Here is a 10,627-nt window from a genome sequence, read left to right as displayed (position 1 = left end):
TCTTGTTAGAAGAAACATGTCTGTGTATTAGAAAGGCAGTAAGTGTTTCCCTCCTGACTAAAATGTAAAAAATTATGGCATGTTGGTGCTTAAGAGCTCTTTTCAAGAAAACAATATACTTTATAGACTAATTCCTTAAACAAGAAAGAAACAACTCATCAGAACTGCATGTTTTCCAAACAGCTTTGAGAAGACATTGGACTTCATTGGGATGGTCAGTATTTGCTTTTATTTCTACCTACAGCAGTTCTATAATTAAAATTCAGTCTAAAGAGTATCTAAACTGAAGGAGCTTAATCGTCAGATCTGCGGGGGACAAACCCCACCAAACGTTCAACAGCCATTGTGCCACCAAACCACAAACTAACATTAATGTTTCATTAAATCCAAATGATTGCCATTTGCTATCAAGAAGAGTCACCTCATCTGTCTATGACAAAGTGTTCAAAATCAAATTTTGAACTAAGAATTAAACAACTGCAATTATTAGACACTTTCAAATAAGTTGCTAATGAAGTTTCAGCACCTTGTAGTCTTTTTTCTATTGTTCACATTAGGTGCTAGGTAGAAGGAACTTCATAAAAGTAAAGAAATCTTTGCTGCATGGATCACCATTGTAATTGTCATTATTAAAAATAAAAATACACTAAACCTGCTACAAAGGGAATAAGTTAGAATTCTTTTTCAGCTTGAAGAAAAAAGGTTTACTTATCTGCAGGCTGCAGCTACTCCTTTGAAGGTTAACAAACAGCGTACACCAAACTGGCTCAGTGCTACCACTGATAAGCTTCGAGCTGATGCAGGGTAGGTAGGAGAGAAGTTGTATCCCTGAAGTTTTAGCCTTCATGAGGCAGATAGAGTCAGTCAAAGTCTACCTGTTGCCATGCTTCTCCAAGTAGTGAGTAGTATGGATCTCAGATATACATCTGCTCTTTCCTAATGCTAGATTTTTCCTTGGTTTAATCAGGAATGCTTTCAAGGATGCTTTATGTCAAGCATAAGATCAAAGACCCACAAGACAATTGCTATATCAATGGTGGTTTTATTGCTAAGAGTTGCTCATTAGGTAAAGCAAATTTTCAGCTGGAAGTGATGACCACATTGTCAGCTGTTTGGTTGTGTTTCTAGTGAAACACAAAAAAGTGCAAGATGAAGCACTGAAAGTAAAACTAGGCCCATGTTGCCATCTGCAGTCATGAAGATTATGTAGTTCATACTTAGAAATGACAGCCCAAGAAGTGACTCTTGTTTTCTCAGCCATTTTATGACCAAAATCCAGGTTTTGTATTATAGCAGTGTGAATAACTAAGGTACAGCTAAGGCTTCAGAACACAGCTTTTAAAATCTAAATCCTTCATTATGTACATCAATCCTACAATCCAAGAAGATTTAGCTGTGGAAATGAACATAATTGGCTTAGTTATATTTAATTTACACTGCATTCAAAACTCTATCAGCATACATAGTACAACTGAGACTAAGACATTCTTATTTTACAGGACAACTCTTACCTTTAGAGGATTTAACACCAATATCCAGGTTCCCTGAGTTCAGAGCAAAGCAAACTAAAGGACTTCTTAAGAGAAGCACAATGGTATCTAAGCACAGAAAGATAGAAAAGACCTCATTTACAGCAGCTCCTTCCAAACGCTAAGCCGTACTATAGTACCTCTATCTATCTCTCTATCTCATATACTTGTGCCCCAAGCAGTACTGTAAAAATGGGCTATTTTTGGATAAAGATTACTCTTCCCATTTCACAAGTACAGAGATTTAATAGGGTCTACCTTGCAAAACCTGAAGAGCCTGGAACACCTGACCGAAAGGGCCAGGCTAACTGTGCAGGCACCTCTGCTGTAGGACCTCCTGACTTCTCACTTCCCTCTCCAGACCCTTTCAATCAGCACAGCTGCAGCTAAGCTGGGATTACTGGCACTTGCTTTGGAGAATGGGGAGAGAAAAACTGAGCTATAGTCCCACCTGGAGGACTTTCCTACGGGAACAGTGCAGAAACATTTTTTTTGTTTGTTTGTTTGTTGGTGGAAATGTATATCCACCAAGAGTCTTAAAACAGAAATCAGTCCTGCCAAGTTATTTTAAGCTAAAGATATTGTACAAAGTTTGTCTCTAGTAACAGCTCCCAGCTGCAGCGTGACCATAACTCTCCTGCTAGGTTTTAGGCTGCAGCCACGGAGGGCATCACAGAGAATGAGTTTCACTTTTCCTAAGAAAAAGGCAGGCAGAAGAGGAGAGATTACTAGGTGACTATTTTTTCCCTTACATGTCTTTTCTCTGTGGATGGGACAGTAGATTGGCTGAAGACACTGGTGTACAAGCAGCAGTAATTTAGTTCTGAGCTCACAGGAACAATTTCCTCTCTTCTGCAAAAGTACCCTCTGCCACTGGGTGCTTTGGTGACCCTGCCCAGCTGTCCTTCTGTGGCTGCTGTGGAAGACGGCCACAGTCAGAGCAAACTTGCTCATTTCCTTCCTCATTCCCCAGTTTTCTCCAGCTGTTTGTTCCAGCTGGGTGTTTTGACTAAATCAAATAAAACTTCACCAGTGTGCTTGACTCAAAGCTGCCGCTGGAATGTTGAAAGTACATTTCTAAAAACAATGAAACATATAAGCTTTGATAATGATATATCTTCCTAACCAGCCATTTCCCAGTCTTCTGACTGATTAAAGATTGTAACAGTATTTTTATGGCTGTGTATGATTGGAGGTGTGATGTTAATGGCTTTGCTAAGTTATTATATCACTTGGGAACATTATAGGGAACTGTATATGAATGAAAGATGCAAGATTAAATGTAACTTGCTTTTTCAATATGACTCTTTCCAAGTTACCCATGTTCTTCATATTTGAGGCAGTGAAATTTTTGTTTTATAACACCTAAACTTCTAGAAGAAAAGGAAGACCTCCCAAGTATGAACAGCTACATATCAAAAGTGCAAAGTTCCTAAAATGTTCACAAGGAATTTATTTACATATTTGAACATGAGATGGTACCAACCGTATAAACATTCACAATTAAGTCCCACTTTGATAGAATGTACTCTAAAAAGATATAGTATATACAGTTTTGAGAATGGAAGGTATTTCAGTAACTCAGCTGTGAACCCGCTGTCTTAGAGAATTATCAAAGTCAGCTTTGAAGTCAGAGAAATTGATGTGTGTTAGCAGAATGGCAATACATTTGGGCTATCACCAGGATTAAGGAATTATCCTCAGTGGACACCAAGAGCCTTCTGAACTGTTCACAGTTTGCTTACTCATCCGAACCCACGAAGTTTCTTCCAAGGAAAAAGTTGAATTGAGGAAATACTTAACCTAACATCAAGAAAAGGAACAACTAGACGTGTGGGACAAACATATGTTCAAGTGACACCACCACCCCCCCCTCCACCCCCCACCCAAATAAAAACTAAAACACCAAAACACCTAATAACATCTCCCAAAACTCATAACAAGTGAGGAGGAATAGGCTGTTACCAGATGAAGAAGCAGGGCTTATTAGAGGGCAAATACGTCATATGAGAAGACACTATCAAAAGTGGAAACCACTGAAATGAAGAATGTAGTTGAGATCGTATTTGTAAGACTATCCATTATTTGTAAGACTATCCATATCCACAGTTTGCCACTGCACTGTTGTGAAGAAAATAAGTTCTCTATCATGACCCCACATTTTGTTAAGTAGGTATGGTTTCCAATCCAGGGCCTTTATATAATGCCTAAATTTACAATTCCAGTTTTGTATTTCTGAAACAGCCTACAAAAACCAGAACAGAGACAGCAGAAGGGAGCTGTGAAATTCAGAAATCCCAAGGTCATTGCTACATAATTACAAGTGATCAGTATCATAACATTCTCCTAATGCTGGTAAATATTCACTAAATTCACTGGGCTTTGAGTTCGTTGTTAGGGCTACTATTTAGATTATTTTTTTATGCAGATACACATTGGTTGCAATCAGCAAATAAGTATAACATTTATCTGTATCTAATACTGCAGCTTGGAGAAGTATGAAATGAAAATTGCTTGAAAGAACTAGCCAAGATACTGGGTTTGGAAAAAGCTGATACCCTGTTGTGAAGGAGTTTATATTAGCAAAGGTGGTGTGTTTTTTTTTTTTTTTTTTTTTTTTTTTTTTTTTTTTTTTTTTTTAATGTAGGTGAGCTGCTTTTCTTCCTTTCCTTCAACTAAATTGCACAAAGAAAAAAACCTAAATCAATGTTTCTATGAGCAGCTTGAACCAAAATGAGAAATTGATTTCAATATTAAGCATACAGTTCTAAAGCCCTGGGAGTAATACAAATGGAGAAAACCTTTTCAAAGTAACCATACAGAACGTATGGTTAAACCATAGGAAACTATGACCTATGGTCCAGGGTTCTTTTTTTCTTATTTTGTTTCTGTATTTTGTTTTGAAACATAGCTGAAGTTTACAGGTTTGCAAGACTAAATAACAGTTTTACATTTCAAGTAAAAATATTTTATGTTTTCCTCAAGTGTCTGGCTGACTAAAACTATAAAAAATAATTTTTTCCCCTTGATGGTATTTATTTCCAATATCCTTGAATTTTCTAATATCACAGAGGATATAAAGTATAATCTTAATGAAGAGTAAGATAACATCAAAAGAATGCATTTAGCCTGGCTTTTTATTTCATCCCAGGATGATTTCTCCATTAATCATAGGAAATATTTTTCTGGTAGGGATAATAAAAATTCTAGACAAATGCTTGAGCAGCTAGAATTGTAGTGGCATGCTGTGTTTTGTGCTCTCTTTTTGGCTGAGTCTGGGATTATTTTTGTTCAGGAATGTATCTTTGTTAAAAGAAAAAGCTCATTCTGTTACCCTTGATCCCTTTGGTACTCCCCTCACAGACGAGAGCGTTGAATGAAATTTTTCTCACCTGCCTCAACAGCCTTAAACGCTGGGCTCTGACATGCAAGGAGACAACACAATCAGGACTGTTTGGTGCTGACACACGCTCATATTAGAGGAAACAGCAGGGGACATCATTATATTTTGTATGGAGTCTGACTCCATCTTGTCCTACAGGTGAGCTCTGAAATTAAGTCTTCAGAAGGCTCAGGCAGATGAATGCCTAGATTCTGTATTTTGTTGAAGTAAAGTGAAGTAAAACTTGCAGATAAGGAACTGTATCTCCAGTGGCCTGAAAGCAGCAATTTAGCAATGAATTTTACTTGTATAAATGCTCTGGGATTTCAAAAAGCTGATACAGTGTTTTTAGCTTCAGCCTTTATTGCTTGCTTAAAAGATGCGCTTCATATCTAAAGGTTTTGATCTCTTTAATGTATGTGTTTTGACTATCTACATTTCTAGACATCAGCTGTAATCATCAGGTCTCTGAGGAAAAACAGATTAATAATTATTATTCCTTTTCTGACTTTGTAATTGCCTAAAATGTTAAAACAAATAAATAGGAATGGATGGGTAGAATTCTAAGAATGAATAATTATTGTATTTCTCGTGCTTTATCATTTAAATGCCTCATAGTGTTGTCTTCCTCAAGGTCTCTATTTCTCTATAAATATATAAAGCCTTTGAATTTTCTATTACAAAAGATGAATCAATAACTGTGTGCTGAAGTAGTTTTAGCTTAAATAGTTGCATTGCAATAATAGAGAATTCAATCCAAAACCTCAAAGCAGAAGGTGTTCTGCATAAACCGTCCACACTGAGCGCATCTGGAGGTACTCTGGTGTCCTTGCAGAACAAGGTGGGAAATTTGTACCTTTTAAAAAAGTATTTGTAACCTGCAATCTAAACCCATGGCGGGAATCCATGGAAACATCTATCTGGTTTTAAAATCAGATAGCCAGATTTTAATACCGCTGCAACCGATAACAGTTACACTTTGAGCTATCTGCTCATTCTCTTTCTGTGGAATCCCTTTCATTGACAGGTATTGCAGGTCAAATCCTTCTTTGGACATCTCACCATCATTCAAGTTATAAGTCTGGGTAATTTTTACTAAAGGTCACAAGATTTTAAGCAAACCACAAGATTTTTTTTCAGAGGTTTTATTCATGTCTGGATCATGGAAAGTCACGGAAAATCAAGGTGAGGTAGGGAATCCCACCAAAAAAATTTTTTTTTTTTCTTTAAATTAATTTGGTGCTTCTTTTTGGCATAAGATTCCCATTTCATTCATGTGGTTTTAGCTGTGTGTATTACTGCATGTGCTTTAAAAATGTTGCATCTTGGCTGCAATGATGCACAAATTTTTCCTCTGGGGCAAGCTTTCCTCCCCTGGTTATTTCCTCATGAGATGAAATAAAAAATATCACAAAATCCTTTGAAAAGCTGCCACCTTTAGGCAGTCATAATTCCCTGCATGCTTATTGCACGTGCATGATTTTTTATTTCTTCTTTATAGCATCTGCATGTGGTTCAACAAACCCCAAACTGGTCTGAAAGTTTTGACGTTTGGACAAAATACAGCTGTGGGAAAACTTTGGCTCAAAAGGTTGGTGCAGTACAAAAAATAAAAACAGCAGGCTTCGAAAAGCAGACTTCATAAATCAGAGGTTTCACAGGTGAAGTCTTCTGGGGCACTGATCTAAAAAAACCCTGACGAAATCTGGCAGCTCCTTAGTGATGCAGTATTTAGAATTAAAGTGTAAACAATACTATTCGGGGGGGAAGAAAGTCATAGCAGTGAAAAAATCAGATAGGTTTAACCGGTAATTTTTAATTCTCCAGTGCAGGAAAGAAAGGTACTGGAAATTTAAATTAAATCAGACTGTTGAAGATGATCTATGCTTATAAAGGTATAGATCAGGCATGCTGGCCAAAATCAAATAACCAAAGGACAAAACCAAGGCGTCCCTTAGCAAAGGACATCAAGAGGAGCAAGTAATTGTTGGACACATAACTTAGAAGAAAGGGCAAAATTTGGGCTGTGCTTGCTTTTAAACATCTAGTGAAGGCTCGGTAGTGTAATAGCATTTAAGAGTTTTCAATGCTCTTTATCTGGATGCTTTCACTCAAAAGTTCAAGGTGATCAGCTGGCCAGCATAAGAGCAACAAATAGAGGCACGTAGGTAAAGAACATTTTGGGATACATATAAACAAGTCCAACATCTTTCAACTGCTTTGGACTGATGATCTTCCCCTTAGAGTGCCTCAAACATCTGGCTAAGTTAATTACAGAGTTTAATGATTATCTTTGCACACAGGTTCATGAACACTTGACCTACTTTCCTGACAGTTTCAATAGCTTAAATTAGTGAAAAGAGAAGTTAAAAACAAGTAAAAAGTGATGAGAACATGCTAAAAAATAATATAATATCTTTAGTGAGTTTCTTGCTCTACTTTCCCAAAACAGAGTTCAAAAGGTAACTTGACTATAGGTTATAAGCACTTTTTGCAGTTACTACTTCTGCTGGGTACTAATGGGATATTTAATATAGCAGAGAAAGATGTAGTATGAAACAGCAGTGAATAGCTGAAAGTCAGATAAGCACAAACAAGAAATAATGCATGACTTTCTCAAAATGGGGATAGTTAGTCAGTAGAATAAATGAACAGAGGAAACACCACATAAACTATGCTTTACACAGGTATAGTTTGGGCTCATTTGGAGTAAATTTTTGTAGAATTATGTGTGCTATATTCCTTCCCTCTTCCCTTCAGCTGTTGTTTGCAGACTTAAAACTTATAAAATTCTTTTCATTTATCCACATGGCGAGAAATGACATAAGCACCCTTTCCATTTGGAACCATGATGGCACACAGAAGCCCTAGGCTACATTTCAGAACAGAAAATATATATTTATTACTTATTGCCTGATCAGAATTTGAGTACTTTACAGCTAAGGCATGCATACTTTATTTGGATTATAATGAGTTTATAAGAACCAGAAATGTCATTTGTCATGTAAACATATATAGTTTGTGGCGTGGCAAACACTGAAACGCAATCACATCCATTCACAGATGCTGTGTAAATGCCACTGAGAATTTGGGAAAACTCTGCTCCTTTCTTTTAAGGACCAAAAATATCATAATACTTCCCCAAAATCATAATGTTTTTTCAGCGTGGAATTTAAGACTTTTTCAGCAAAAGTCCAACTCAGTACACAAAACTGCAAGCTAAAATTTAGCACAGTCCACATAGCAACTTCATGGGTATTGCTACTCAATAGTTCAAAAGTTGTCAATTAAAAGTGTGAAGAAGAGATGAAGAAAAGATAGGGGCATCTTCAGGTGTGAATGTGTAATATATTTGGAACCAGCAGGCAAGGCTGGTGTAAAAATAGAACAAACAAGTTTAATCAAGTCACAATAGAGCTATTGCAAGTTTACTTTGAGGCAGAATTTACCACAAAAGGAGCTCTGATAATGGCTATTAACCAGACCACTGAGGCAGCAAGAAGTCTTTTCCTTTGTATATACCTCAAAGACTTAAACACAAAAGTTTTGCTATGACAACATGATGAAGGGGTTACTGAACACTACCAGAGGCAAAGCTTGTGACCTCATGGGAGTGGTTCCCTCCCCTGGAAACAGTCAACAAACCCTGTTGGTTTCAGCAAAGCTGGTGTGTATTACAGCTTTCCCTGGGATGAGCCAGAGGCAACAGTCAGATCACTCAGGTCTTGTTTTTCGTCTTCATTCAAAGTTTTGAGAACAGAACCAAAGGAAGTCGAAGTCAAGCAGTACTTATTTCATTGGGTTTATGTTCGGGTTCTTTTTCTCCCCACTTTGACAGGTGCTATTTGCAAAGTATTTAAATCCTTCATAAGTTGTCAAGGCAATTTTTACTTGAACACTGCATTAACAACGGTCAGCAGGTTTGAAAAACCTTTATGCAAATAGAGGAACTAATTTACTTGTCTTTGGTGCTGTAAAATACCTTTATAAATGCTTAATTACCTATAAGGGATGTTGCAGACTTCCATTCTAGTAGTGCTGCACTGCTCCTATCCCTGGTCAAAGCCAATAATACTTCCTTGGGACACAGATTAAGATCTACATATAGAAGAAACAGTAATGTTTTTCTGTCAGCCTCCACATTTTAATTTTGTTGAGATTTCACTTCTCATATAGTAAAGAGAACCCAGAAAAATCTTGGGGGTTATAGATATGCTATTCATAAATCAATATATTGGTAAATGGAAAATTTGAATACAATTGCCAGTAGCAACCTCCCTCTCCATTTATTTGAAGGCTACAGTTTTGTCAAAACACTGCATTAAACTAATAAGCAGTTTCAAATGATCAATGCAATCCAATTAAATGTGACTCCACATTTCTAGACAACAAGCAGAGAGCTACGTTTAAATTGAAATTTTATTCCACAAAGACATAAGCCCCTCTTCAACGTGGCCTTTTAAATTACTGGGTACAATATGCCCCATGCAGATTGGCAGTTCCCTCTCTGTAGGGGAACAAAAAAATACAATCAGCAGGAGTTTTGAAAGCTCCAAAATGTGTTAGAACATTGTACTTTGCCATATTTCAATATTGGCAAAATTGCACGTGACATAGGAGTCGATCATTCAAAATCTCCCCATGTGGCGTGGCCACTGATTATGTGCTGCACATCCCACTTCCTCTGCCACCCTGAGGCTCACCTCTGGTTAGAACAAGGACACTGGAAGATGCAGCGTGCCAGAGGCACAGAGAAAAACATTTGCCATTACTTGAATGCTTTGCTTCCTCATGCTCCTACTGTTACGTGCTGTCCGGTGGTGTTCATAAAAGCTCATGGACTTTCCCTGGCATCTGCATGAGGCTGCTCCCAAATGCAGCCGCTGTATCTGCTGGTCCTCTTAGAAGGGCTGTGGAATCAGCTGATGTGTGCCACCTCAAACAGACCCACAGGTGTGTGTAGATACGAGTGCAGCAGTGCAACAGACATGTGCACAGTTCTGAGGCTGCTAAGCCTCATGTGGTTTCCTAGCTGGGTTTATGTTGTGGGCCACAGAGGGTGAGTAAGTATTCCTGATGACAGCACAGCCATCAGGCTCGTCTTGATAAAGAACTGCCAGTTTATACATGAAGTTAATGTAGAAATCCCCACTTTTGGAATTCTTTCATATGTTTAATGTCAGCATCCTTGCTGTCTATTTGGTAGGTAAATTCCCCAAACAACAGTCATGAAAAGCTGGGCTACTCTCACATGATACTTCTAAAGAGATCTTAGGCTTTGTCATAAAACCTCTGCACACCAGCAATGCCTATGAACCTCCTACGTGACCCTCCCATAGCTTCTTGACTATAGCCATCAAAGGATGCTCAGCTGCTCTGTAATGATTCAGAGAGCAATACCTAGAATTTCCTATCATTAGTGCAGAGACTAGAGATGAAACTGAGTCACAGAATCCTTACTGGCCTCTAATTTTTTTTTTTTTTTTTTTTTTTTTTTTTTTTTTTTTTTTGAGTAAAAATATTGGAACAATTTAGAGATTTCATCCAGGCAATTTGATTAGATAACAAATACAGCTGAGCAAAAAATATGGATAGCAGGCTTCTTATACTCAAGTATAGGAACAATGAGAAGACTGTTTCTTTGTACTGCCTTGTAACACCAGCTCCTTCTCTCAAAAGGACCCCCAAAAATCCAACAAAACAACAAAAAAACCAC

This window comes from Hirundo rustica, chromosome 5 (assembly GCF_015227805.2).
Source record: "Hirundo rustica isolate bHirRus1 chromosome 5, bHirRus1.pri.v3, whole genome shotgun sequence".
Lineage (NCBI taxonomy): Eukaryota > Metazoa > Chordata > Aves > Passeriformes > Hirundinidae > Hirundo > Hirundo rustica.
Note: the sequence above shows the minus strand (reverse complement) of the source record.